This window comes from Pyrus communis, chromosome 16 (assembly GCF_041283825.1).
Source record: "Pyrus communis isolate YQ-2024b chromosome 16, ASM4128382v1, whole genome shotgun sequence".
Taxonomy (NCBI): Eukaryota; Viridiplantae; Streptophyta; class Magnoliopsida; order Rosales; family Rosaceae; genus Pyrus; species Pyrus communis.
This window is the reverse complement of record NC_142580.1, coordinates 26,889,213-26,900,625: the sequence shown is the minus strand read 5'-3', so window position 1 is coordinate 26,900,625 and position 11,413 is coordinate 26,889,213.

Genomic DNA, 11,413 nt, shown 5'->3' with positions numbered 1-11,413 from the left:
AGAACCACCTTTATAAACCACCACATATGGCAGGGCAAAGCCACAAAATCCGACGCGTCAAAACCATGTTCGGCCACTCTTTTCAAATTTCCGGCGAATCGGCAAAGTAATGGCCGATGCCACCACTTGGGCTTTGTAGCCCATCATCCCAAGAGAAAATCCCAACCAACCTTGACCTCATTGGACCACCATAGATGACGAATCAATAGGGCTGGATCGATATGGGATCCCGATCCGAAAATTGGATCTGGAATCCCAAACCGATCCTTTTTGGGATGAAAATCTGAATCCCGATCCCAAACCAAAATTTCGGTATTCCCGAAATATTTTCGGAATTTCGGTATGGTTTCGGGATTCCAATTCAATAGAAATTTGGCTTCTTGTTAATGGAAGAAGCTGATACCTGTAGATCGGGCATGCAAAGCAGAAAAGAAATCGAACATGCAAAGCAGAAATCGACCATGGAAATCCAGAAATCCAAATCAACCAAATCCACATAAAATTAATCCAAAAATCCCCATAAAATTAATCAAGAAATCCAAATCCAAATCCAAATCGAAACAATTAAAAGCTTTAAATAGTAAATCCCTAATTTATAAATACTAATTCGAACCCTAATTCAAAGAAAGCTTCATAGAGGATAGAGAAGATGGGTCGAGCTTCGAAGATTTAAGAGAGCTTTCGGCAGTAGCTCCTTCCTCTCTCTGCTTCTCAACACGAAGAGTGCTGCTCTCTGTCTGAGGAGTCAAAACCAAACTCAAGAGCTTTCGGCGGTAGCTCCTTCCTCTCTCTGCTTCTCAACCCCAAAAGAGTTGTTCTTCGTGCCTTCTGTTAGTGGGAGCCAAAACCCTCTGCTTTAGAGTTGGGAAGTGTGAGAACCGAAAGCCAAAAACCAATTTTGTGCCTTTTCTTTTTTAATATTATTTTTGTGCCTTCCCTTTTTTTTAATATTATTTTTTATGCCTTCTGTTAGTGGGAGCCAAAAGGCTCCTGCTTTTGAGTTGGGAAGTGTGAACTGAAAGCTAAAGAAACAAAACGTTTCGGGATTTCGGGAATACTGAACATATGGGATTTGGAAACCAATCCCATTTCGAATATTTCCATATTTTTCGGGACGGGATTACCAAACTTCGGGATGGTTTCGGTTTGGGATTTTTCTGTTTGGGTTCGGGATTTTTTCGATTTGGTTTGGGAATTTTTTCCAGCCCTATGAATCAACATTGAGAAGCTTTAGGCACCCGCCGGCTTTGTGGGCAAAATTGACCATCTTCCGTCCACTTTTGGACTTCGTGGCAGGGATGAAAGTTGTTCCTCTCTTTGAGATCTTCGTTTCTGTGAAATTTCAGAGTTTTTAGAAATAGTGGAATTTTTCGGCAAACCGTGGCGGTGCGTGGGCGAGACTCCACCTGACCTTCCTAGGCTAATTTTGAAGCCCGATTCCATATTTGACATCCATTTAGTGAAATTATGATGTTTAATATAGTTTCAAAGTTGACCACCTAGCTGGCCATTAAGAGGTCCTTGCATGAATTGACGATCCGACCGTTGGATTGTCACCAGATTTGAATACATTATGGTATGTAATATTTGAGGATATTAGAAACTTACGGATTGGAAATCTGACATCCGGATCTTCCTAAATTGGATTTGTAAGTTCGTAAAATAAAACGTTGACCGCCACTTGAACTGGCAATTGGCGGGGATCCAATCGTTGAATCGTAATGAAACTTTAGTATTATGTTCTAGAAGTATAATGTGGATCTTTAGAAGTTTCGGATTGGAAATCCGAGATGAGAATCTTCTGGATTGAGTTACGTAGGGTAGTGGACCCTACTGTTGATCTTTGACCAAAGGTTGACTTTTGGTCAATGGATCTCAAATCATTATAGAATGTCCTTGGGATGTGTGTTTATGTAAATTATGGGTTCTATGGATAAGAGTTTTGAGACGTGACTGAATAATTGTTCTACGTGAGGATCGTTCGTGACGTCTCGATATTCATGCTTGGGAGTTGTAGCGCGGACCTAAGGTGAGTGGGTCATTTCCCTTCTATCGTGTGTGTGTGTGTGTGTGTGTGTGTGTATAAGATTGACATCTCCACAAATGTTTATAAATTGAATATTTCATATAATTTCTGTGAATGCTTTGGAGGACTAGTGCGAACTATCAATGGCTTGATCCCTGTTTAGGGTACGTAGGCAGTCTAACTAGACGTCAGATGCAGCCATACAATAAACGAGACTAATTAATTGGGACAATAGCCTTGTTTGGGGAATTGAGCAATGCGAAGGATATTGGTGGAAAATGTGAGATTCAACCTTATGATTTTGGTAGTTCAATGTTGGTTATAAATCAATATGTGAGGAATCAAGGAAATGAAGTAAGGAAACGTAAGTAATGATGGTTAATTAAATTAGTGTCTAGTCAGGCTTATCATCGATAATTATTCCCAAAAATAAATAGTTTGGAAGTGGGGCGTTACAGATTATACATTTGACGCCATGTTATACTTATACATTTGGAAACACTATGTTATAGTTAAGTTTTAGATTGCATCATGACATATCCATATGTATATTATCTGCACATAATTACTGTAAATGCTTTGAAGTGCGAAGAGGAACGCAGGACGCACAGGTAAGTTCGTGTAAGTTTATGGTGTTACTCGAAATGATCGAGTTATGACATGACTATATTTATGTTTTTAGACAACTCCGATATTGTCGTACAAGTTACAATCATAGGCAACTCCGACACTGTCCTACAGGTTGCCCATGAGTCGTACATGTTATGTTGACATGCATTGGGAGCTCATAAACCTGCATCCCGGTATTAGTGTTCCCGCTCGTGGCCAGGGCACGGTCCTTCACGTGATATTCACCTCCCATACCTTATGCTCACCTTGGATCCAAGGTAGGTGCACAGTCTTGTCGTACATACCATAATAGGTGGTTCCGACTCATAGGTAACCCGCAATCATTTGCACAGTCTTCACGTGATTGTAGCACTTGAGCATATTTATTTATACCCAGTCCTGTCGTACAGACCACTTTAGGTGGTTTCAACTCATGTGTAGGTATACTTATTGAGCTATAGATTCAGTCATACAGGTCACTATAGGTGACTCCGACTTATGTGCTAGCATTGATTGATGAGCTATGGATGAGCCGTATAGGTCATGTGAGGTGACTCCGACTAGCATGTTGATGAGCTATTGATTCAGCGGTACAGATCACGTGTGGTGACTCTGGCTAACATGTTGATGAGCTATTGATTTAGTTGTACAAGTCACGTGAGGTGACTCCGACTAGCATATTGATAAGCTATTGGCTAACATGTTGATGAGCTATTAATTCAGCTGTACAGGTCACGTGTGGTGACTCCAGCTAGCATGTTAATGAGCTATTGGCTAGCATGTTGATGAGCTATTGATTCAGCCGTACAAGTCAAGTGAGGTGACTCCAGCTAGCATTTTGATAAGCTATTGATTCAGCCGTACAAGTCACGTGAGGTGACTCCAGCTAGCATGTTGATGAGCTATTGGCTAGCATATTAATGAGCTTGATTCACTCGTACAGGTTACGTGAGGTGACTCTGGCTAGTATGTTCGGAAAGTAAGGTAACTTCTTCGTAAAGCTAAAGACTATGATTTTCCGAGCATGATATGGTCATTATATTGCATGCATTGGCAGTGGAAGAATTGTCCCACCGGATGGCAATGAGGCTTTAACGGAAGATCGAGAAAGCCAACTATTATGTTAGAGGTTGTTGCCTCGTTTGACATATGGATTTGGCATGTTTTCTTTGGAGTCCCAGGATCCCAAAATGACATTACAATTATTGGGCGTTCACCCCTCTTCAATAACCTGACAGAGGGTAAATCATCTCAACTTGACTACTACATCAACAGGCGTCAGTACAATATGGGGTATTACTTAGCAGATGACATCTACCCAAAGTGGGCCACACTTATCCAAGTAATTGCAAACCTTGTGGATGACGCCCAAAGGTGGTTTACCTTACACCAAGAGGCATACCAGAGTCAACCTCACTCCGGTATGCCTCTTGGTGTAAGGTAAACCACCTTTGGGCGTCATCCACAGGGTTTGCAATTGCCTGACTCCAGTATGCCTCTTGGTGTAAGGTAAACCACCTTTGGGCGTCATCCACAGGGTTTGCAATTGCTTTGACAAGTGTTGCCCACTTTGGGTAGATGTCATCTGCTAAGTAATACCTCATATTGTACTGACGCCCGTTGATGTAGTAGTCAAGTTGAGATGATTTACCCTATGTCAGGTTATTGAAGAAGGGTGAACACCCAAGAACTGTAATGTCATTTTGGGATCCTGGGACTCCAAAGAAAGCATGCCAAATCCATGTGTCAAACGAGGAACAACATAATGACCATATCATGCTTGGAAAGTCACAGTTTTTCTCGATCTTCCATTAAAGCCTCATTGCCATTCGGTGGGACAGTTCTTCCACTACTGATGCATGCAATATAATGACCATATCATGCTCAGAAAGTCACAGTCTTTAGCTTTACGAAGGAGCAGATCTAGATCTACTTGATTTGTTCACAAAGGTACTCCTCTTTGTAAAGCTGAACAACTGTGTGACATAATTCAACAAGATTATCAAGGCATGTAGACTCAAACATACCATATGTATCATCCATCGCATCAGCTGGGGAGGCATAGGCCAGCATTCAGAGTGCAATAATAACCTTCTGATATGGTGAGAAACCAGGGCAGCCTGCTCTGTCCAATTTCTGTCGAAAGTATGGATTAACATGTTGGACATCATGAAGTAAACGCTCGAAGACATGATGCCTTATCTAGAAACGACGTCTGAAATCCTCTTTTGTGCACACGGAGTTGGGGTTGAAGTAGTTGTTCATCAGAGTCTCATGCGCCATCTCTATATTTCATGGTTTGTAAGAGTGACCAGCAACAAAGCCACCCCATTGAGGTTGTTCTTCAGTTGGCTCGCATGTCATGACCCCAACCATGGCGGCTATATATGATGTGTTACGCCATGCTTTATTTTCTTCCTCGGACTCCTCATCTTCTCATCTCATATGTGCCCATTTATCTTCCAATTCGGAATTGGATGAGGACCCCCAGTTGGAATCCAAAGAGGATCCAAAGCTAGAATTCATTACAAACTTGAATTGAAATAGATATTGGAGAGGGCAAAGTTGAAGGTGTGTGAATTATAGCCCAATATCCACCCTATTTATGGACATTGGAAGCTAAAGATAAGAAGTGTCACGCAGATAAAAATCCTATCTAAAATTCCCACAGCCAATTACATCTCGACACGTAGCACTCGAAATCCTATCCGAAAAATTATTGAGAATACATATCGACAAGAAATTTGAAGAGTTGCTCACATATCGACACGTGACACTCGAAATCCGAGACGTAAAATTATTGAGATTCTATATTGACAAGAAATGTGCAAAGTTACTCACATATCGACATGTGACACTCGAAATCCGAGATATAAAATTATTAAGATTGCATATTGACAAGAAATATGCAAAGTTACTCACATATCGACACGTGGCACTCGAAATCCGAGCTGAAAAATTATTAAGATTCCATATCGACAATAAATCTGGAAAGTTACTCACTTTAGCGACATGTGTCACTCGAAATCCTATCCGAAAAATTATTGAGGCAATTTAATTTAAGTAACCATATTAATTCAATTAAAATAGTAAATTATGTTTGGCCTATGACCCTTTGGCCCCCTCGGTTAAAGATGGTTTTTTATCACATGGCTATGTTTGGCCTATAGCCTTTTAGCCCCCACAGTTGGAGATAGTAAGAAATATGGTCTAGCACTACTCATTAAAATATTAATTTCTTGGAGGGCTATAGGGCTAAAGGGAGCCATCTGGCTCTCCTTCGGTTGGACACCTAAGGTCTGTGCATTTTAATCGTCAATGTAGAGACAAATAGAACGAACGCAAAAACTTCTCTCCCGATGTGAGAGACTCTTTATGAGGTGAGAGTTCTTTCTCTATGTGTATAAGTGTAGTACAAAAACCTTGATTTCTGTTTCTTGCCCCCAGCCCTAATTCCTTTTAGGGTCGATGGAAACCCTCATTTCTCTCTTTTTGTGTTTTTTCTTTTCTTTCTGTTAGTTTTCCCTGGTTTTCTTCCTAATTTTGTCTTGCCTTTACATTGCTAACTATCTTTGTTCTCCTTCCCTCAGATCCACACATCCAACCCTCAAAACCACTCATCTACACATCCATCCACATAAACTTCATTTGCCTTCCACCAATTTCATCTCGGATTCAACTTTGAACGAATTTTGACTGTGAAGTGTTGCGGTCATCTAAAAAGGTGCATAGAGTTCTGGTGCTTACATGGGCTCGGGTGACTACACCACCTCCTTCTCTCTGTCTACTGAGTCTAGCAATGTTGTTGGTGGTATCCCCACAAGCTTCTTGTATTGGTGGTCGAGTTCGTTGAGATGTTGTCCATCAGAAGACAAGATTCATTTTCTTTCTACTTGAGGTGCTGGTTAGGGGTATGGTTGGTGGTGGAGTTTTGAGATTGTCGGGGAGCTCCGGTGAATTCGACGAAGGTCAAAAGAATCAAGGACATAAGTGGAAGTTCAAATGATGACAAAAAAGGGTTTAGGAAAATCAGCACATGTCCTAATAACATGTTCATCTTAGAAAGTTAATCTTTAGTTGTTTTATTTAAGAATAATGTTACGAAGATCACATCTACTACATTAATGTACTCAAAATCGATTGGATCTGTCAAGCAATAATTAATGTTGTCTCAAAAATTCTTGTCCCTTACTGTTCAATTTATTCAAAATTTGCCGTACAAATACACACAATCCCACCTTTGGAGACACAACATATTTTTGTGTAGTTTAGCAACAAGAGTATAGGAAATTTTGTGTTGTTTCATGGAAAAATGACTGAGAATGAGATTCTTTTTTCTTGTTTAACTAGTCTTTTTTATGTACTTTCCACTTTTTTTTGTTAAAAAATAAATACGTGGGTTAATCTCAATCATATTGTATAAAAGTCAAGATTTTAATCTTAGGAAACCAAGGTTATTAAGTAAATTAATTATCCCACTTGGAAGATTTGTACAGATCTAGCTTATGGTGTAAAGGTCAACATATAGGTTGATGATGTTGAATCCTTGGTTTCAGAATTCAACTCAACTGTCAATCTGTTTCTACAGTTTCTTACTTAGGGTTTCATCCCATCGATCGACAGGCTTGTGAAGCAAGCGAATGAGGTAAGAACAGTTGAAAAAAACCCTCGAGGTCTGGCATATCTTAGTGTCCTTTGTACGTATACTAGTCCTTAATTTGACCAGTGAGATCGATGAGGAATCTTTGAAATATACAAAATACCTTGAGCTAGCTACCATGCAGTTGCATGCAGAAGTCAAAACCAACTTAATTATTATATATTATGTATGTTGTTAATTTGTGCCGAATGACAAATGTCAAACATATTACATACCCTTTACAATGCAATTCAACCAATTTTAATTTATTTGGAATTTTAGAAAAGGCTATGTGCACTGAATGCATGCGTACTCGATGATATGTTATGGCTTTTAGTATCACCAGAATTTAACCAACTTGTTCTTAGTTAATTCTTCTGAAGAGAGGCAGACGAGGTTGTTCAGTCCAAGAGCGGAGCGATGTATTTTTTACAGTTGGCTAGCTAGCTTAAAGATCTTTATAAACGGAGAACGATAATAACAAATAATACCAGTTAATTAACTTGTATGGTAAGCTAAACCGAACAATTTTTAAGCACAATCTGCAGGAGTAAAAGAAAATGATACCAGTTAACTTGTATGGTGTAAATGATTAGGGTTATGTGAAATTTTTGTATATGCAGTTTCTAATTTTGTCTTTCTATTTTATTGGCAATAACTGACAGTGACAATTTGATGTCAAAACTATACACCTTGTTTTGCTTATTTGGACGGACCAACTAGACATTACATCGATAGCCTATATTCGTGTCCTAGCTCATCTGAAATGATCAAATCTTTGATGATTCCATCATACGATTGAGTTGTGAAAACTTCTAGATAAGTATCCTACATCTGAACTAAATTCTTATTGTTAATTTGATGTCAGATTTCTTAGCAGTATGAATGCCTAAACATCGATCGATCTTTGATCTAGCTATTTTACTACTCAAGGTTTCATTACAAGATCAATGCTGTAAATACGTATGCTGTACGTGTGTGTGTGTGTGTGTGTGTGTGTGTGTATTAAATTTTGGATGAATGAAAAGTCAAAACGTTGTGTGGTAAACCTGAATGAGATCATAATGTGATTTTTTTTTTTTTGGAGAGCAGTTGGAGACTGCTGCATATTTTAGAACAAGATTTTAAATCATTAATTTTATGTTAAATTAGTGGGACAATGACAAAAATGATGACCACTAGAATGAGGCACATATTAAGATTAAGATAATAAAATTGAAGAATAATAATAGAAAATAAGGTTGTGAATGACTTAACATCCCTAAAATCTTTTACAGAAGAGGATTATATATCAGATATTATATCACTATATATATAACACATGATGAAATAAGAAGATGACAAATGGAACAAACATCATATCTTATGCAATCAAATACTTGAATTTAATTTTCAGCAATTCAATAGTAATGCATCTTCCAATCCTTTAATATAATAAGCAGCATATCAGTCCAGTAGTATCACGGGCTAAATCTCGGAAACAAGAATATTTGTGATCATCGATGTGCTTAATGCCATAAATTAAAAGGAGTGCAAATGTTTTAGTGATCCAAATGGAATTTAAGTAGGCGTGTATCTACGTCTTTATTGTATTAAAAAGACTGTTAATTAAACTGAAATACTAATTAAAAATGATGCTGCATAGTGCATAATCAGATCGATCCAAGCAATATATATGATCCTGACTGGTTTTGTTTTCTGCTTTAATTATTTGATTACACATCAACCATGAACAATTTGTTAACAGCTTTAATTATTTGGTGACAACATTAACTAAAATTCCAGACGAAAATGTCACTCACGGAGTTTACATTCTGCAGATCGACTTTTCACATGAATGTGACTTGAGAGCTAGTAGTTCGTCTTAGAATTACCAAACCTAGGTTTCTTTTTTTTTTCTTTTTTCTTTTGTTTTTTTTTTTAAAAAAAACTAGAAATACCATCAGAAGCATCCTTGACAGTCTAAAGAGTGCAAGTTACAAATCAAAGCAAAACATCTTATATATGTGGATGCTGCAGTATTTTGTTTTCCTTGGGTAATTCCTAATGAAAGTCCTAATGCTATCACTATGACATCTGTAAATACGAAATTTCTATGACAAATGAAACAAGAACACATGTACAAAATAAAATTGTATTCATGACTTTGTAGGGTTACAATTTCTATTTACAAGTTTCCTCTGATTCAATCTCCAAAAGATGTGTGGATGCGTAGGTTGTTGATCTAAGGGTGGCGATGACTTGATCTCGGATGAACGGTTGCCGCGAGGTTTTGGTCTCATGGCGATTTGAAGGATCGGCACGAGTAGTAGTGCTTGATGATTCTTCGAAAGTTTGGAGAAGAAAACATAGAACTTTCGGAATTCTTCTAATTGTTTTGGGGATATGGGTGCTTGAGCTTTGACATCATCGGGGTGCTTGAATGATTTATGGATCCCTTTCCTGTGCCTTGGGGCCTTGTATTTATAGACTTTCCAAGCCTTGCCCATGGATGAATTTGGACTTGATTTGTGGCTTGGTTTGTGATTTATTTCCATTAATCAATCATTTAATTTAAATAAAAATTAAATAGTCAATCTTGCCCAATTTGGCATTTCTATTTGCTTTAATTAAAATTAAATATTAATTTTCAGTCATGATGAGGCATATGCCACGTAAGCCCCTGCATGCCAAAATTTAATGTGTTTGGTGGTCATTTATTTTCATTGAAATTTGCATGTCTACAAATGCCCCTACTTTAAGGCACAATGTATATATGCTTTTCACATGTAGGATGTGTTTTGAAGTCCTGCCACGTAGACGTTTGGTTCAAAGGTCGTCAGGGCTTGATCTTGAATTGGGTCAATGGTCGTGGAAGCTTGATCTTGAATTGGGCTTTGATCTCTCTTCGACCTTGGCGATGGATGACTCAGCACATGTAGTCGTGCTTGTTGAATTTGTAAGTCTTCGAGGCATGCCTCATGGTTCTTGTGGATTGAAACCATCATCGGGTCAAGCTCGGTGAATGGCTTCGTACTTACTTTAGGCACCATCGTTAATATGGCAAGGATCGGGGTGATATATAAGGGCCTCTTAAGAGACAGCTTGGGATTTAGTTGGAGACCACATTCCTCCTTTGGACTTGTAATTTGGAGCCTCCTACTTCTTTTGGTAAAAAAAAAAAAAAAATGCCCATTTCTACCTTTCCCCTTTAGCACCATAAGCCTTAATTGCCTTAGCTTTTTTTTCTTTGAGGATATGATATATTCTAACATGTAATGACCCCAAACTTCTCCATGGAAGTAGGGGAGCCCCAGAGAGTGTAGTGGAAGTAATTCGGACCAAAAATGAAAAGTCCGAAAATTTCCCAAAACTTTAATGCAATTTTGGAGACCTAAACGACCTCAGATCGTCAAATTCCATCTTATAACACGACTTTAGCCGTGTTGTGGACTCGTGGTGTCATTCCCTTTCTGAAAAGGTATGGCTCGTTGAAATTGGAGCTCGAACGCCTTTTACAAGAATTCCAGCTGCGTCCTTTTGGCATGTTTCCTATTTTTTTCATTATTTTGCCCATTTTCCCTTCTTTTTTTTCAAAAAGTTTTTTTTTCTTTCCTAATTCATCTTGAATGATTCCTTTCTTGATTTTGGCTGAAAGATTGCACTTCCTGATTTGATTCTTACAAAAAAATTGAATGGGAATCCTAATTAAGGTGGGATTTTCTTTCCTCTTATTAAAAGGCTTTGATGATTGCTTGGACTCCAAGTAGTTGTGTGCCTATAAATTGGCTAGCATGCATAAACCAAAACCACACAATTTTAGCTCTCTGTCTTGTTTTCTGAGAGATTCGAAGGTGAGTGTTTTCCTTCTCTTTTTCTTTTTTGACTTTTCTCTCCTCTTCCTTTTTTATTTTTCGACTTTTTTTTTTTTACTTTTTTTTTCTGACTTAGTTTTTTCTTGTATTCTAAATTTTTTTTCTTAGGTACTCTTTATTCTTCTTATGCTGCTATCTTGCCGTCATTGCTTTTCATTGTCATCGTTGCTTTTCATTGTCATCGTTGCTTTCATTGCCATCACTACTTTTCATTGCTGTCGCTTTTTTTTTCACATTGTCGTCACTATTTTTTCACTATCGTCGATGCTGCTTCCTACGTGCTAT